Here is a 16,159-nt window from a genome sequence, read left to right as displayed (position 1 = left end):
TTTATCGAGTTGTCAACATTATTGTATTTTGTTTATCGAGTTGTAAACTTGCTAGGGTTCTGTTATATCTTAGTAAGTTGAGTTGCTTAGTTTGTTGCGTCGGTTCACTACCTGACTTGGTGATTACACAATGCACATTCCCATTCGATTTCATTTTTGTGCAAAATAAAATGATGCGATACGATGCTAAAAGTTTAAAATACAAACACCTTTTCAAAAGCTGTTTCATTCCATCATGTTTTACAAGAAGCAAAGGTATAAGTTTTACAGAAAATAAAACTGCCTAACAATATGCAAAGTGCTACAAACTACTAGCAAAAAGGAAAATAAAGCAGGAAACAGCAGCATCAATGCCCTCGAGAGCGGGAGTGAGAGGCACTCCTTATCCTCTTCTGCGGGACAACCTCTGCACCATCATCATCATCCGGGTCGGAGCTTTCGTCCTCAGGATCCCCCTCAGCCTCGCCTCCACTCCCGGAACCAAGACCGGAGTCCCCCTCCTCAGCAGATGTCTCTGACTGACGGTCTGTAACCTCCTCCTCCTCCTCCTCATCGGGCTCCGCCTCTACAACATGTGCCCTGCGTCTGCGAGAGGACCCTCCTCGAGCTCCTCGGAAAGGCCTGGATGGCCCAGCTCCCTGGAAAGGCCCAGGTGGCCCAGCTTTCCAAGAAGGCCCAGGTGGCCCTGCCCGCGGCTGAGCATATACCGGAGGCATCTGAGAACAAAGAGTTCAAATTAAATACATCAGTCCAAATATGTACATCAGATGCAGATGCAAGTAAAAACTACATGAAGTGGGTGCATGTAAACACAGTGTACAAGTGAGGTGTGTGTCAGATGTGCTCTACACAAAAAAGTCTATCAATGCAGTAGAAATCAACATGTCATCAGAAGTATGATAAATGCCAGAAAACTGAAGGGTACCTGAAAGCCCATGACAGACAACTGTGCCTCCCTCCGCAAGACCATGCCCTCGAGTGAGGCCACCAATCCAATCACCTCCTCCATGTACACTTTGGGTGGCTGCAAATACAAACTCAAATCATCAATGAATGAAGGAATGTCTAAACATTTGAATGATAGATGAAAAGCAGTAGAACATACCGGCGGTGAGTCGGGGTCAATGACATATCGATGACCGGGCATCGGAGGCTCAATTGGGATCGGAATCGGAGAGGTAGCCCCTAGCTGCCACCCCATCAGCTCAGTCGGCATATCCGGCCACCCGAGATGAGAAAGAGTCGGAGGAAGCGAGGGAACCAGTCTACCCCTACCTCTAGATGTACCAACCCTGCTAGTGGAAGGGGCATCTGTAGCCCGAGCCCGAGCCTGGCTAGAGGATGGTATACTAGCAGACCTCGTCATCGGGGTGCGAACTCCCGTCAATGGAGGCATCAGGTATGTATGACGGTAAGTGGCGTAATCCCCCTCCTCGAGATGTAGCAAAGCATCAGTACCCAGCATAGCACTGACTACATCCTGGGAAGAGAGCCTATCAGCAGTCCGCATACTGACTGGAGGTGCTGCGGGAGGGTCCTGAGAAAGGTACCCCCACACCTGACGTAAAAAGCGTTCCCCCAGAAACCATGCCCTACCAACCGGTCCTTCGAGCAGGATCCTGTACTGGGAGGTGCCCGATCCTCCAGCATACTGAAATCGGAGGCCATCACCCAAGGGTGCCCAGGGCTGCCATGTGATCTACAGATAACAAGTGCATAAACCAATCAGAAATCGAGAATATGCGTGGCAAATCAAAGATGAAAATGGAAGGGACTGAAAGTTCTGAAGTACCTCCGATGGGTGCACAGAGTCAAAATACTGCCGGAGATAAAGGAGAGTCTCTCGGGGTCTCGGCCGATGCTGGCCCTCGAACACCAGTGAGTACGGGGTCATGAGGGGCCCTGCCACCTCCAACTCTGGGGCTAACGTCGGGAAATATACATAGACCCATAACTGAGAAAAGCAGTGCAGAATGTAAATACAAAGTGTTGAGGGCAAAATATAGACTGTAAAGTGCGTTGTGTGTGCAATGTACAAGTAATGAGGAGCAGAAATGTAACTCAAGAGGACAGAAAGTACCTCCCAGGCTCTCCAATAACCGCCGAGTAAGTCTCCCTGCCCGCGGGACGTCGCGCTCATGTAACAGTAAAGGGTAGCCAGGCCGGCGCCACCCCAGTCGTACCGACTGACCTGTGATAGGTCAACCAGAGCGCTCAACAGATACAACCCAACCGTGTTCCCTCTATCGGCAAACAGAGTAGTCCCGAAGAGGAACATAAGGAAACCACGGGCATACTGCTCTGTCTCCTCAGGAGTCCCGGGCTCCATCTCCACCTGCCGAAAATAGGAAGAGAACCAAGTGTACCGGACTCTCCCGGAAGCCCTGTCAACAGGCGGGCGGGCCCCTAGCAAATGTATCCAGGCGGCCTCCCATTCGCCCATGTCCTCGTCATAAGAAATGGACCAACCTCCTATGTCCAGGCCGGTCAATACGGTAAAATCCAGCAGGGTCATAGTCAAATCCCTAGTGGCGGAAAAATGAAAGGAGTTGGTGGTGTCCCACCATCTCTCCACTAGAGCTGCCATCAATGTTCTCCTGGCAGGACAACGCGATAACCCGACGCAGAAGGCCCCGAATCTCGCCAGATCCACTAAATCTCGGACAGCCTCCGGGAGCTCAACGTACCAATCTCTTGCAGCGGTGGAGCCATATCCCCGCACATTGCGAGAACCAACCTGCATTCAGAATGAATACATGTATCAGTATAAAAATGAATGAGTTGTGTGCCAATGAAATGAATAAGCTGTGTGCAAGTAAATGGGCTGCGTGTTCAGAAAATCAGAGTTTGGGCTGTGTGTTCTACTCTTAATCAGTGTGTGCTGTGTGTTCACCTTCAACTTGGGCTGCATGTTCAGAAAATCAGAGTTTGGGCTGTGTGTTCTACTCTCAATCAGTGTGGGCTGTGTGTTCACCTTCAACTTGGGCTGCGTGTTCAGAAAATCAGAGTTTGGGCTGCGTGTTCTACTCTTAATCAGTGTGGGCTGTGTGTTCACCTTCAACTTGGGCTGCGTGTTCAGAAAATCAGAGTTTAGGCTGTGTGTTCTACTCTCAATCAGTGTGGGCTGTGTGTTCACCTTCAACTTGGGCTGCGTGTTCATAAAATCAGAGTTTGGGCTGCGTGTTCTACTCCCAATCAGTGTGGGCTGTGTGTTCACCTTCAATTTGGGCTGTGTGTTCAGAAAATCAGAGTTTGGGCTGTGTGTTCTACTCTCAATCAGTGTGTGCTGTGTGTTCACCTTCAAATTCGGGCTGTGTGTTCGACAAATCAGTGTTTGGGCCGTGTGTCCACTTCTTAACTAATGTGGGCCGTGCGTTCGCAATCAATTAGTGAGCCAAGTGTTCAGAAATTCAAGTGTTTAAGCTACATGTTCGGGATGCAAACAAAGTACTATGTCATAGGCTAAACTGTGTGTTCAAGCATGGCAAAGGCACGAAATGCACGAAAAATGCAGAAAATGAAGTAAATACCTCTCGTGCCTCATAGGAGAGGTGATGCTCCGGCTCTCGCAGAAGTAGATCTCCGGGTGCTCGATCATCAAAATCGGTAAAGTGACGAAAAATGGCCCGAGGAAGAACATGTACCGACAGGGCGTACCTCTCGGGAATAAAGGGTCGAACCCTCAGAGGCAAAGTCATGACGTCAAAATCATCCTCGGCACCCGGAGAACCTCCACCATGAGGAAAATTGCCCGCCATTTCAGAAAATCTGAAAAAGAGGCAAAAATGAGCAAAAATTGGAAAAAGTCAACTCTCGGGAAATGAAAAAGTCAACAAAAGTCAACTCCCGAGAAAATCTTCCAAATATTGAGACAAACTCACCTCAAGTGGCAAAAATGAGAAAAGAAGCCCCGAAACCAAAATTTAATCAGTCCAAAGTGCTTGAAACTGAATGTTTTCGCAAAAACAACTTGCGTGGAGCGTTGGAAAACGCGTATAAAGGTCAGATTTGAGAAAAAAAATGGTTTGGGAAGCAAGAGGAGAAGATTTCACGGCTGAAGTTATGAGCTCCAAGTGTATGGGTGAGAGAATATATAGAAAAAGGTGAAAAGACCAAATTGTCCGCGGATTTGGGCAGGTGGCCGGCCGGCCACCTTTTCTAGCCGGCCGACTATTTCCTTTTTTGAAAAGTGGCCGGCGGCCTCCCCTTGGAAAAATAACTGGCCGGTCGTACCTCTCACATGCTCACCTAGCTCTCTGCAAATTTTGAGGAGGATTGGAGTCCCCGGGACCTGAAAAAGTTCAAGAAAAGTGCACTTTCGGTCGCGAAATTGCTCCGCCGGAACCCTAGTTTCAAGTTCTGACATGTGTCTCATCATTATTCATCGAAATCAAGATGTATCCTTTTTGAATGTGTTGTAGCCTTTCCAGGAAGTGAATCGGAGGCCGTGATCGAGTCACTTTCGCCGAAACACGTGTTTCCTTGCTCGTTATTTCGTAACAAACGGGCACCTTGATTTATGCTCGTTTTGCATTATCATGCACATAACTCGCATCCTCATGAGCATACTTGCATTATGATGCACATTTCTCGATATTGCCATACCTCTGTGCTTGAGCATGCGTTGTCGTGCACATTCCTTTCTCGCATCGCGATGCATTCACTCACCGGCACTGCGTGTGTCAAACTTTCGGAATCACATTGAATATATGTTGTTAGCATATTGTGCTTGTTGAATTTCTCTCTTTTGCAGGCACGATATTGTATGTACAGTTCATTTGAGGCTGGTGTGACCAGACGAATCGCACAGGTATCGTATCTTCTCCGTGTGAGACGCGACGCGAATTGAACAATTCTCCGCATTCTTAACTACATGAAATGTAGTTGTTGCTTTGCATTCTTCCTTACAACTGTTGCATCTATTTGCGAATACTTGCTTCATTACAGCTTGCTGCATTTGCATGATCATTGAGTTACCTCCGGCTTTGTGCATATCGCTTTGCATTTTGCCCCTGCCTGCGGGCACATCTCTGTTTATTTTGCATGTTGGTCTAAGTCTTCGGCCTTGTCAAAAATGGGTCGTCTCTAGGCTTTGACATTCACTCCCGTCACTTATGACTTTCGAGTTCTGTCAAAGAGGGGCAACTGTAGACACCCTATTTTTGACCGACCTTAAGACTCAGACGTCACCAGTTGAGCGCTCGGTGATATTGCATATTATGCTCGTTTAGAAGTCTCAGAGTCGCGGCCGTGAGCCCTGCCTCCGGATCTTCGAACCCTCTTCTGTGCCTTGTCTCGGTTTGCGAACCAGACTCGGTTTTCTCTGTTTCTTTTCCTGAGGGGAGGGAAAGGTCCCGTAGACCATCTCTCAGTGGCTGTGGGCTACATTTTGTGGCTGTAGGCCATTTTGCCCATTTCGGAGCCCGGTTCCCGATTTTTCGGAGCCGTTGGCCGTGTGCCTCGGTTCGGGACCGCCTAGCCATCTCCGTTTGCCTTGATTTTTGGCATATATCTTATTTACTCCCTTTTGAGGGACACTGAGGTCTGAGAGACCCACTTCGTGGTCGAATACCACCTTCGGTGCCTAACAGGTAGTTTTCGGGGCCCCGAACTGCGCGTTTTGGCCCCCGAACATTCGTTTTGCATCGGTTTTCGTTCATTTGTGGTAGGTACCTCTGTTTTATCGCCAGGAAGGCCGTAGAAGGGTGGGAGGCCAGCAATTGTTTCAGCAACCAGTTATATATCCTTCGGCGCCCTCTGACGCCCGTTTTTCTCACTTCCAAGCCAATGTTGACCACCCTTGGACCATTTTCTTGAACTTTTAACCACATATTTGTGATGTACACACATGGGAGGACCCTAAAAGTTAGTGGCCGGCCAGTAATTCCACTTGACCCTTTTGAACCCTTCCTAAAAGTGGCCTATTCTCTCTCCTGTTTTACAGTTGCCAATTTTGAATTACAGGGTTGTGTTGAGGACACCTGGGAGGACACCAATTTGTGGTGGCCGGCCATTAAATCTTCTTGACCCCTTTGACCCTTGGCCGGCCGGCCATGGGAGGTGGCCGGCCGGCCACCTGCAGCTCCAAAAAGTGGCCGGCCATGATCCTTGCAGTATGTACATTACAGCTATACACTTTTTTCCCTCAAAAAATCTCTGTCCGGGGGGACAACTTTTGGGGGGAAAATTGGTTTGTTTTCCTCCCATTTCTTTCCCTCATTTTCCTCCCTCTTTGGTCCATATACTTGGCTGGCCAGCTCTGTCATAAGGGTGAGAAAATTTCCCTTCAAGCCCTTTGCATTATATCTCTCTCCCTCACCATCTCCAAGCTTCCATTCTTCAAACCCTACACCATTTTACACTACACCATCAAGCCCTACCCTTCCATCCTCCACTCCAGCAGTTTGAGGGTGTTCTCCAGAGTTTAGGGGTGCTGCAAACTCAAGCCAAGAGTTGCTAAAGACTTGTCTTCAAGGGTAAGTTCTATTTCCCCTCTTTTGAGCTTATTTTTGTATTATTTCTTAGCCACACATGCTTACTGTTTTGAGCTCCGACCAAAACTGAAAGTACCCTTCATTTGAGCTTTATTTCATGTTTCATTAAGGGACTTTTGTCATTTGAGGTCCCCACCTTACACTTGCTTCATTATCCCTCTTGTATGCCATAATCTTGCATGTTATTTTTGGCCTATATGTAATCTGTTTTGGAGCATGATGTAAACTGTAAGTAAGCTTATTTTGAGCCCTTCTTCAACATTTAAGAAGGGCTCATTACTGTTTGGGACCTCCATGTGTCACTTGCCATTATACCCCTCTTTGGTCCCCATTTTTGCATGATTTGGCAGCCTATTGTGCTTCTGTTTTTGGGTTCTTTTCAGAACTAAAAAAAGTCTTATTTTGGCCCATTATTCATGTTTCATTAAGGGCCTTTCATGGTTTGAGGCATCTTTTATACACTTCATGTTATATCTCTCTTTTGGGCCTCATTTTGCATAGCATTTTGGACATATTTGCATACTGTTTTGGGTCCGTCCATCAACTGTAAAATGCATTATTTTTGGCCCCTTTTCAACATTGTTGAAGGGCCCCTTTGTGTTTAAGGCCAGCAACCACCACTTGCTTCTTTGGCCATCTTTTGGCCCATTTCTTGCATGAGAGTTTAGCCATACCTGTGCTGGTTTTTGTGGTTTGCCATAAACTGTAATAGATCATGTTTTGGGCCCCTCTTCAACTTTGTTGAAGGGCCCTAATCTGTTTGAGGTCAGCAGCTGTGAGTTGCTTCATTATCTCACATTTATGGCCATTTTTGCATGCTAGGTTTGCCATATTTGTGCTTACTGTTTGGCCATGCTTTGAACTGTAAAAATGCTTGTCTAGGGGCTGCCTTGCTTCTGTCTTTTCATCTCATGTTCATATTATGCATGCATTGCATAGCTATAGGCCATTTCATGCGCCAAAATTCATGTTTCGGTACTTGTTCCGTGCATCGGGTATCATTTCGCTTTGTTTCGGGGCTGTTTTCCCCCCTTGTTTTGCTACTGATTTTTGCATGTTTGCATACCATATTCCATGTCTTTGCCATGTCTCATTAGAGTGGCATTTCGGTGCCTGAGGGTCGGTCCTCGGTTTGCGTGCACGCGTGCACGCATTTCGAGTTATCTTGTTTTCATCTGATGGCCTCCTATGTGAGTGTGGCTGAGGCTCTCTCATGTCGGTGTAAGCCCATTATTGCATTGCGTATGCCATTCCATCCATAGCATTGTGTATGCCCGGTTGTGTATTACCTCGTGTAGCTTGTATGCCATTCCATAACATTGTGTATGTTAGGATTGTATCTTAGTTGCATTTCATGCATGTCATGCATATTGCATCGTGTTCGGGATAGGAGTTAGCCCGGGCACGAGAAACGAGGTGCATTTCGTATTCCGAGTGACGGAATGTGTCTCAATTCCAAGTCACCGACACTCCGGATTATCCATGATGGAGTTAGGTTTTGTTGTGTTTATACGTGCATTCATTCCATATTGAATTGCACAATTCGACCCCTCGGCCATCATGCATCGATATGCGTGATTGGCGGCACGAGGATCGAGACATGCATACATTTGTGAAAATATATTGCTATGCCCCTTTCCTGCTCTCTGTTGCAGCAAATCAAGAATCAGCGGTCTTCCGAGGCCTGGCACGCATTTCAAGAATAGGTGTAAACAGAGGCTAATTGGGGCATCCCAGTGGATTTCCGCGCAAGGCAGCCCAGACATACATCATTCATCAGAGTCAAGGCAGTCCCTGGCTTGCATGCCAGTTTACAGCTTTCTTAGTTAATTTGTAAATTAATTAGGAATTTGTACATTATTTGGATTGTATTATTTGGACTGTAATATTCTTTTATTCGGGACTGTATATTTATTCGGACCCTCTGTGCGAGGGCATAATTGTAATAAGTGTGGGTGAGTGTGATGTATGTCTTCCAACCTCACGTCTTTCTCCCTTTTATTTATCCGCTTATGATGGTTAGATTAGGGCATATTTCAATTAGCATACAGTATGACAGCATGTTTGCATCATTCATCTGTTTTGCATGCACCGGGCTCGGCGCATCATACTAACTGCATTTGTATTTCAATTCCAAGTTGAATACATGTTAGCTGTAGCATTCCATGTGCCATGTTTAGAATAGCCGAGCCTGTTATAGTTTGCATTTTTGCATGTGTTGCATTAGACATTTCTGTATACTTAGGATCATGCATGATTTCTAATGTAGTTTCTGTTTTGGCTTGGAGTACTCGGTGAGTTTTTATGCTTTAGCATCCTTGCATGCGTGTGAGTGACTGCCATGAATAGCATGCTTACCATAAGGCTATATGCTTATGTGATATAACTGCCTTGAATGCCTGTGGGTGAAGGTTGGGTTGTTTAGATTGGAATAATTCATCAAATGTTTGTTTTAAGCCCACTAGATAGTGGCAAAACCATCTTTTCTAAAGCCCACCCGAGGGTGGCAAAATCTGCATTTTAAGCCTACTTGCAAGTAGCAAACCATCTTTCAAAAAACAAACATGAAATGTTTTGTTCCAATTCAGACGACCAGGTCTATTTGAACCGAACCAGCAATCATCGGTGAGATCAAACAGAAACAAAGGATGATGACTTCCTTAAAAAGATAGTTGATGAATTTGAAGCAAATATGAAATCAGGATACAATGTTGTAAATGAAATGCTGAAATTCCAAGATAGATTGTGTGTTCCGAATATTCCTGAGTTAAAGAGGAGAATTCTTGATAAAGCCCATAAATTGATGTTTGCTATGCATCCAGGCAACAACAAAATGTATCAGAACTTAAAGCGGAGTTATTGGTGGCCAAATCTGAATATGTCTAGATGTCTTCAGTGTCAACAAGTTAAGGCTAAACATCAAAAGCCAGCAGGTCTACTTCAACCTCTCCCTATTCCGGAATGGAAATGGGAACACATAATGATGGACTTTGTTGTTGGCCTACCTCAGACACCTAGAGGTATGGATTCCATTTGGGTTATAGTTGATAGACTGACTAAATCTGCACACTTTCTGCCTGTAAAAACTACGTGTGATGCATACCCGATTAGTTACTATTTATGTTGATGAGATTGTTTGTTTACATGGAGTTCCGGTGTATATTGTGTCGAATAGAGATCCGAAATTTGTATCTAGATTCTGGAAGAGTCTTCAAGCAGCAATGGGAACAGAGTTAAGGCTTAGTACAACATTCCATCCACAAACTGATGGACAATTGGAACGGACTATACAAACTCTAGAAGATATGCTTTGAATGTGTGGTTCGAATTTTCAAGGAAGTTGAGAAACTTACCTACCATTGGCCGAATTTGCATATAAGAACAGTTTCCACTCCAGCATTAGCATGGCACCATATAAAGCTTTGTATGGCCGAAAATGTAGGTCTCCATCTGCTGGACTAAAGTTGGGGATAGCGTCTTGATAGGGCCCGAGCTTGTACAAATAACTACTAATAAAATCAAAGTTATTCAACAAAGGCTTAAGACAACTCAGAGCCGACAAAAGAGTTATGCAGATGTTAGGAGAAGGCCTCTTGAATATGAAGTCAGTGATCATGTGTTCATCCATGTAAATTTAATGAAAGGCCAATTAAGGTCCGGCAAGAAGGGTAAACTATCACCTCCATACATTGGGTCGTTTCAAATTTTGGAGAGGCTTGGTCCAGTTGCTTATAGAGTTGCCTTACCGACGAGAATGGAACAAATGCACAATGTGTTTCACATGCCAATGTTGAGGAATTATCTCCGAGATCCATTCCACGTGATTAACTATCACCGAATAGCACTTGATGAAAATATGGAGTACAGAGAATGGTCAGAACGGATCATTGATGGACAAGTAAAGCAGCTAAGGAACAAATCCATTACAATGGTAAAAGTGAAATGGAAAGAACATTATGGTAAGGATGCCACGTGGAAAAAAGAAGAAGAAATGCGACAACACTACCCACATTTGTTTCCAACAGAAGGTAACATAAGTTTGGGGGACCAAACTTCCTAAAAAGGGGAAGAATATGACAACCCAACTCTGTGTTATGCTAATTGATCTTAATTATGATTATAATTATGAGCTTGATATGATTTTGAGGGCTAATTATATGATTATGTGTGTTTGTTATTTTGTATCTGTTCACTGTAGTGTTTGATTTTCTACTATAAAAATTCAATTGAAGGCCGTAGAGGTGATAGAAACTAAAATTGACTGTATTTTTATGATTAGCACGATTTTTAGAGCCTATGGTGAAATTTAATTAAAAATTGAATCGAACTGAATTAATTGGATTAAATCAATTGAAGTAAGCATAGTTAATTGGCCTTAATCAAATTTGATTAGGCAAGTCTATATAAGGGCCTATGTACACTTAAGCTCATCATTTTGAGCTCATTTTCATACTTGGCTGAAGTTACACTCTAGAGAGAGAGTGAGAGACAGCTCTAGAGAGAGAGAGAGTGAAGGCAAAATTTGAGAGTTGGGCAAGGAGCTTGAAGATTGAGAAAGATAACTCAAGAACTAGCTAGGAATTGGAAGAATAGAGCTCCTAGGTAAGTAAATGAACTCAAATTCTTGAGTTTAAGTCCATAATTACATGAATTCTAGCATGATATGTGACCAAGAACAAGAATTGAGCTAAATATGATGAAATTGAAGTTTGTATAGACATGCATGTAAGCTTTTACCATGAATATGTACATTTGAGCTTGTAGCATGTTAAACATGCAAAATTAGTGGATAAGTTAGAGATGCATCCATGAATTATAGGACTATGGAATTTGGTTGCATGATTTTTGAAGCTATAGAACTGAAACCCATATTTTAATGATGATAGGTGGGAGTTAAGTTGAGTTCATGCTTGCATGGGAATTTAAATTGATGATTTGCCAATTCATGAAGTTCATGATAAGAAATGTAATTCTTCAAGTATTAATGTTCAAAAATATGTCTTTGAAGTTTTGGGTGAGTTATGCATGAAATTGGCCTTTGGAATTGAGTTTTGAGCTTCAAACTGAGTTTTGGAAAACTCAGAATTCGACTTGTCTACTCGAGCGAGGAAAGTGTCGCTCAAGCGTGAAAATTGAGCTCCCAAAAGTTTTGCAGAGATTTGCACAGTGGCTCGAGCGGCAAACTCTACGCTCGAGCGAACCCTGTTTTGCAAGACTCCCCACTCGAGCGTCAGAAATCTTGCTCGAGTGTGAAATTCATGTAACCAGTGCTTTTACAAAGTTTTACAGTCCGCTCGAGTGACCAAAGCTGCGCTCGAGCGGAGAGCCTTATTTTAGAAATTTTGAAAAGATGCTTTATGCTTTGTTTTCCATTCTCTTTCATTTCTAAGCACTCTTAGACATGTATTCAGCATGCTAAATGAATTAAAGAACATGAAAGAAGCCTAAGAACATTAAGCAAATTAAAGAACAGATTGAATTGTATTATGACGCAATGTGTTATGAATTATGTAGGGTCAAGTGTAAGGACGAATCAAACACTAGAACACGGTGAGCAATATCTTAGTAAAGATAATTTGTATATATATTATTTTCTAAACATTACCTGTGTGCTAAGTTTCTAAGCTTCTGATTTGATACTATGAATGAATGATCTATCCGTTAGGTTCGCACTGATATATGTGAAGTGAAAGATACATGAGTACGAAATGGACCCAAGGCCATTCGGTTTCCTTGAAAATGATATAAAATAGGCATAGGGCCGTTTTGTATAACTGTTAAATGGGCCTAAGGACGTTTTGTATAACTGTTAAATGGGCCAAAGGCCGTTTTGTATAACTGTTGAATGGGCCAAAGGCCATCGAATGGGCCAGAGGTCATTCCGAATAAGGAAATGATTGGACCTAAGGTCGTTCTAAATTCGAAGGTGAATGTGAACATGATCGTGGGTCATAAGTGCGCACAAATGTGAATATGGATTAGTTCAACCTAAGGTCGTTTTATGTGTGAATTGGATCCAAGGTTGTTTTACACATGGTGGACCCAAGGTCGTTTTGCATAGATCAGACCGAGTGTCGTTTTGCTTACAAATTGGACCCAAGGTCATTTTGCATGTAATGGACCAAGGGTCATTTTGCAAGTACGAGTTGGACCCAAGGTCCTTTGGTATATGAATATGGATATGATATATGATGTGTTGGACCTAAGGTCATTTTGCGTTGGTATCGACCAACAAGTTTGGTTTGTAACTTATGATTAAATGAATCTCATTCATGAACTCCTTTACTTTGGTATTATTCACTGGGTGTTAGCTCACTCTTTATTTATATATATGTAGGTGAGCAGCGGGACGTCCAACCCCAGCCCCAGTGAGCAATGAGAAACCAAGTTTTGAGAAGTCAACCAAGGTTGCCTCATTGCAAGAGGCCTTACTTTTGTTTTACCTATCTCTTGTTCTTTTGTGATCACGTATGATCGAACTTGTATAACCTTGGTTTTGAATTATGTTAAATACTGACTACTAAACGACCCTGGACTTATGTAATACAAAATATGGATACTTGTGTATTGTGAGTTATTACGTATATGATAAAGTTTTTGGTTAAATCATATATGCATAGCTCGTTGGACAATTTTTGGAAGCAAAGGGTTAAATCATATATGCATAGCTCGTTGGACAATTTTTGTGAGTTTTGCTTCCGCGGCTTGGCCCTCTATTGTTATATATGATTGATTTCTGATTGAGGCCATAGGTAATCTCATGATTACTGGCTGGTTATGACTCTAATCCATAGGGGCGGGTTTGGGTCATGACAAATTTAGAATTCAATCTTAATTATTATGGACGATATCATCGTTTAGTTTATTTAAAATAATAATCTTATGTATGTTCTTCCTCGCCAAATTATTCAAAATTAAATCATCTAATGTATTTGTTAGCAACAAATCACAATAGATATCCAATATTTGATTTTTAATAGAGATATGATCAAGGCAAGTAAATTAACTCGAAAATTTCAAATCATGAAAGAAACCGAATTAAATTCATATCCAAAATTTACTGAATTAATTTAGAAGAGACGAACAATTAATCACTAAAACCTCAATTTAGGGAATATGATCAAATCATGTATTCAATTACTACTATACAAGAGGCTTCATCCTTAACCTTAGCTAATAATTTAGCTACTCATAATTATTTTAACATACACACTAAAATCACACATGAAAATAAAACTTACAACTGAAAGGAGAAAATTACATACAAGACCGAGCTCCCTTTTTTTCCAAAAGCTCTCCTCCATTTTCTCACATCCAGTTCATCTCATTTATAAAGCTCACATAGAGCTCACTACACACTCCTCAAGCTATCTAATCTTTAGAAGCCAATATTATTAAGATTTTGAGTTTGAAATCGTTGAAATTTGATGCATCGATCTCCATTAACAGATCGCACACTTCCATCTTTGTCTCCATTCTTCGGCTCCTTGTCTTCCGCAATTGCGTTCAGTCTTTAATTTAGAGGTATTGTTCAGAGATTATGTTCATGAGCCTGAGGAAATAAATTTATTGCACCTGCATATTTGCACAACTAAGTCAATAGAGTGGTTGGAAACTCTCTTTTCTTTCTTGTTTATTTTATTTTATTTTATTTATTCTTTACTCCTTTATTTAATATATTATATATTATATAATATATATATATATATATTTATTTATTTATTTATATAGAAACAAACAAACGGGTGGCTTTTCAATTTTTTAATTATATTTTCTTTATATTATATTATAATATTATAATATATATATATATATATATATATATGTGAAAATATATCATTTATAATAATTTGTATACAACACTCAAAATATATAAAAACACTCAAAATCACACAAAATTATAAAATAATACTCGTTATCAAACTAATAAAGTGTATATTAGCGGGCTAAATATGTAACTTTATGGCACTTATCAACTCCCCTCAACTTACACTTTGCTAGTCCTCGAGCAAAACAAAAATTACAAATAATAAAGATAATAATAAAATCCACTTTCGCAGGTTTCTCGATTACATTTAGCATATGCAACAAGCCTTTAAACCCCTAGGTTACTCCTAGTGGACGAGTTATTGTCTCGTGAGGGTTTGCAGTAAATATACCCACAAAATTTTAAAAAGTATCCTCACAATTTTTCTTCCATTCTCATACAGGCAGTGCAAGTGCAAAGTCATGAATTTCGTTATCTTAACAGAAAAATCAAGCATAGTTTAAAGTACTAACAACAGTAAAGATATCTCAATATATTTAAAATCTGGAGTGTGTGAATAAGTTTAGCCAGTGTAAATATAATTTCAATCTCAAAGTGGAACATAACTCAACTTTCTTTTAGAAATATGTCTCAACTCCAAATCTCATCAGATAATGCACTCAACAAATAAATCACTCTAATCATGTGCAAAGTTTACTCTCAATATGTAAATATATATATATATATATATATATATATATATATATATGCGAGTGGAATAATGTAAATCAAAATCAAAGTATCTCGCATTTTAAATTTTTGAAGAAAAACACTAATAGGGAAGAATAAATATAGTCTCATGAATGGAATGCCAAATACTGAGAATTTAAAATTACTACACTATTACCCTTTTTAAATCATGTCCACATGCAAATCATTCCATCCCAAGATTAAATAGGACTTTTGTTATGTTGTAATGTAAAGGTTAAGGTAATATGATAAAAGGTGAAGGTAAAAAAAATGACTTATGGAGTATTTATAAGAATAACTAATCTAGGGCATTATTAAAATGAATCACTTTTTTTTTTCTTTTTCTTTTTTTCATCCTTCAATTCAGACTTGTTTGCCTTGTTTCACAGCATAATAATTCCAATAAATCTCTAAATACATTGGGTCTTACGTTTAACAAAGAAAGGTTAAATCAAAGGCTTAAAAAAAAAAAAAAAAAAAATCAAAGATGGCCTAAAATCATCTCTCAAAAATTGGTATGATTTTTCTAATTTTCATGATCTCAAATAAGTAAAAGTGTGGTAATAAATTAATGTATTCTCAGTATTCAACCAAAACAATGATTAATGAGACTAATCAACAATATAATGGGCTTCCAAAAAAAAAAGAGTAAATGTATAATAATCCTCCAAAGAAATAATGGCACAAAACTCACAAGGGTTAAGAGTCTCCACTTTGATTCTTCAAGATTTTCAAGTCATATCCACTCATCAATTAAAAATTGAGTTTATGTGGCTAAAGTACAGTGCAAATAATTTTCCATATATGAATATATGAAATGCTTTAACAAAGAGGCTAGTAAAATAAACTACAACCATTTTTCATGTTAAAACACATAAATATCACAACTAGCACAATTACTAACTGTAAAGAATAAAAGATAAACATGAGTATAGAATTTTTTTTTTTATAGGGAATAACAAAAATAATTGTAGGAAATAACAAATTTTTTTTTTTAGGAAATAAAAAAAAATAATACTCCCCCCAACTTGAATATGACAGTGTCCTCAATGTTGACAATAAACACAAAGAAGAAAGGATGGAAATGAAATCACTTGGAAAGAAGAATGCCTAAAATGATGTAGAGCACCTGCAAGTTTGTTAGTGTAGACACCCCACTTTCGACCGC

General features: G+C 40.8%; 1 long non-coding RNA gene across 3 annotated transcripts in view; it reads left to right on the top strand.

The window, feature by feature from the left end:
• The window catches only part of LOC114264181 (uncharacterized), a 44,371-nt gene extending 31,268 nt beyond the window's left edge, over positions 1 to 13,103 (top strand). For 2 of the 3 annotated variants that reach the window (XR_014348610.1, XR_014348608.1), the window contains one exon: positions 12,832 to 13,103. This is a non-coding gene — a long non-coding RNA (uncharacterized LOC114264181). Of the gene's footprint in view, positions 1 to 9,316; positions 9,515 to 12,831 lie in introns of all 3 variants that reach the window. The other variant, XR_014348609.1, reaches the window with a different exon arrangement.
• The last annotated feature ends 3,056 nt before the right edge of the window (positions 13,104 to 16,159 follow it).

The sequence above is a fragment of the Camellia sinensis genome, chromosome 13 (assembly GCF_055761805.1).
Source record: "Camellia sinensis isolate YWXY chromosome 13, ASM5576180v1, whole genome shotgun sequence".
Lineage (NCBI taxonomy): Eukaryota > Viridiplantae > Streptophyta > Magnoliopsida > Ericales > Theaceae > Camellia > Camellia sinensis.
The sequence above is the reverse complement of the archived record's forward strand: the minus strand, read 5'-3'. Positions and strand labels throughout refer to the sequence as shown.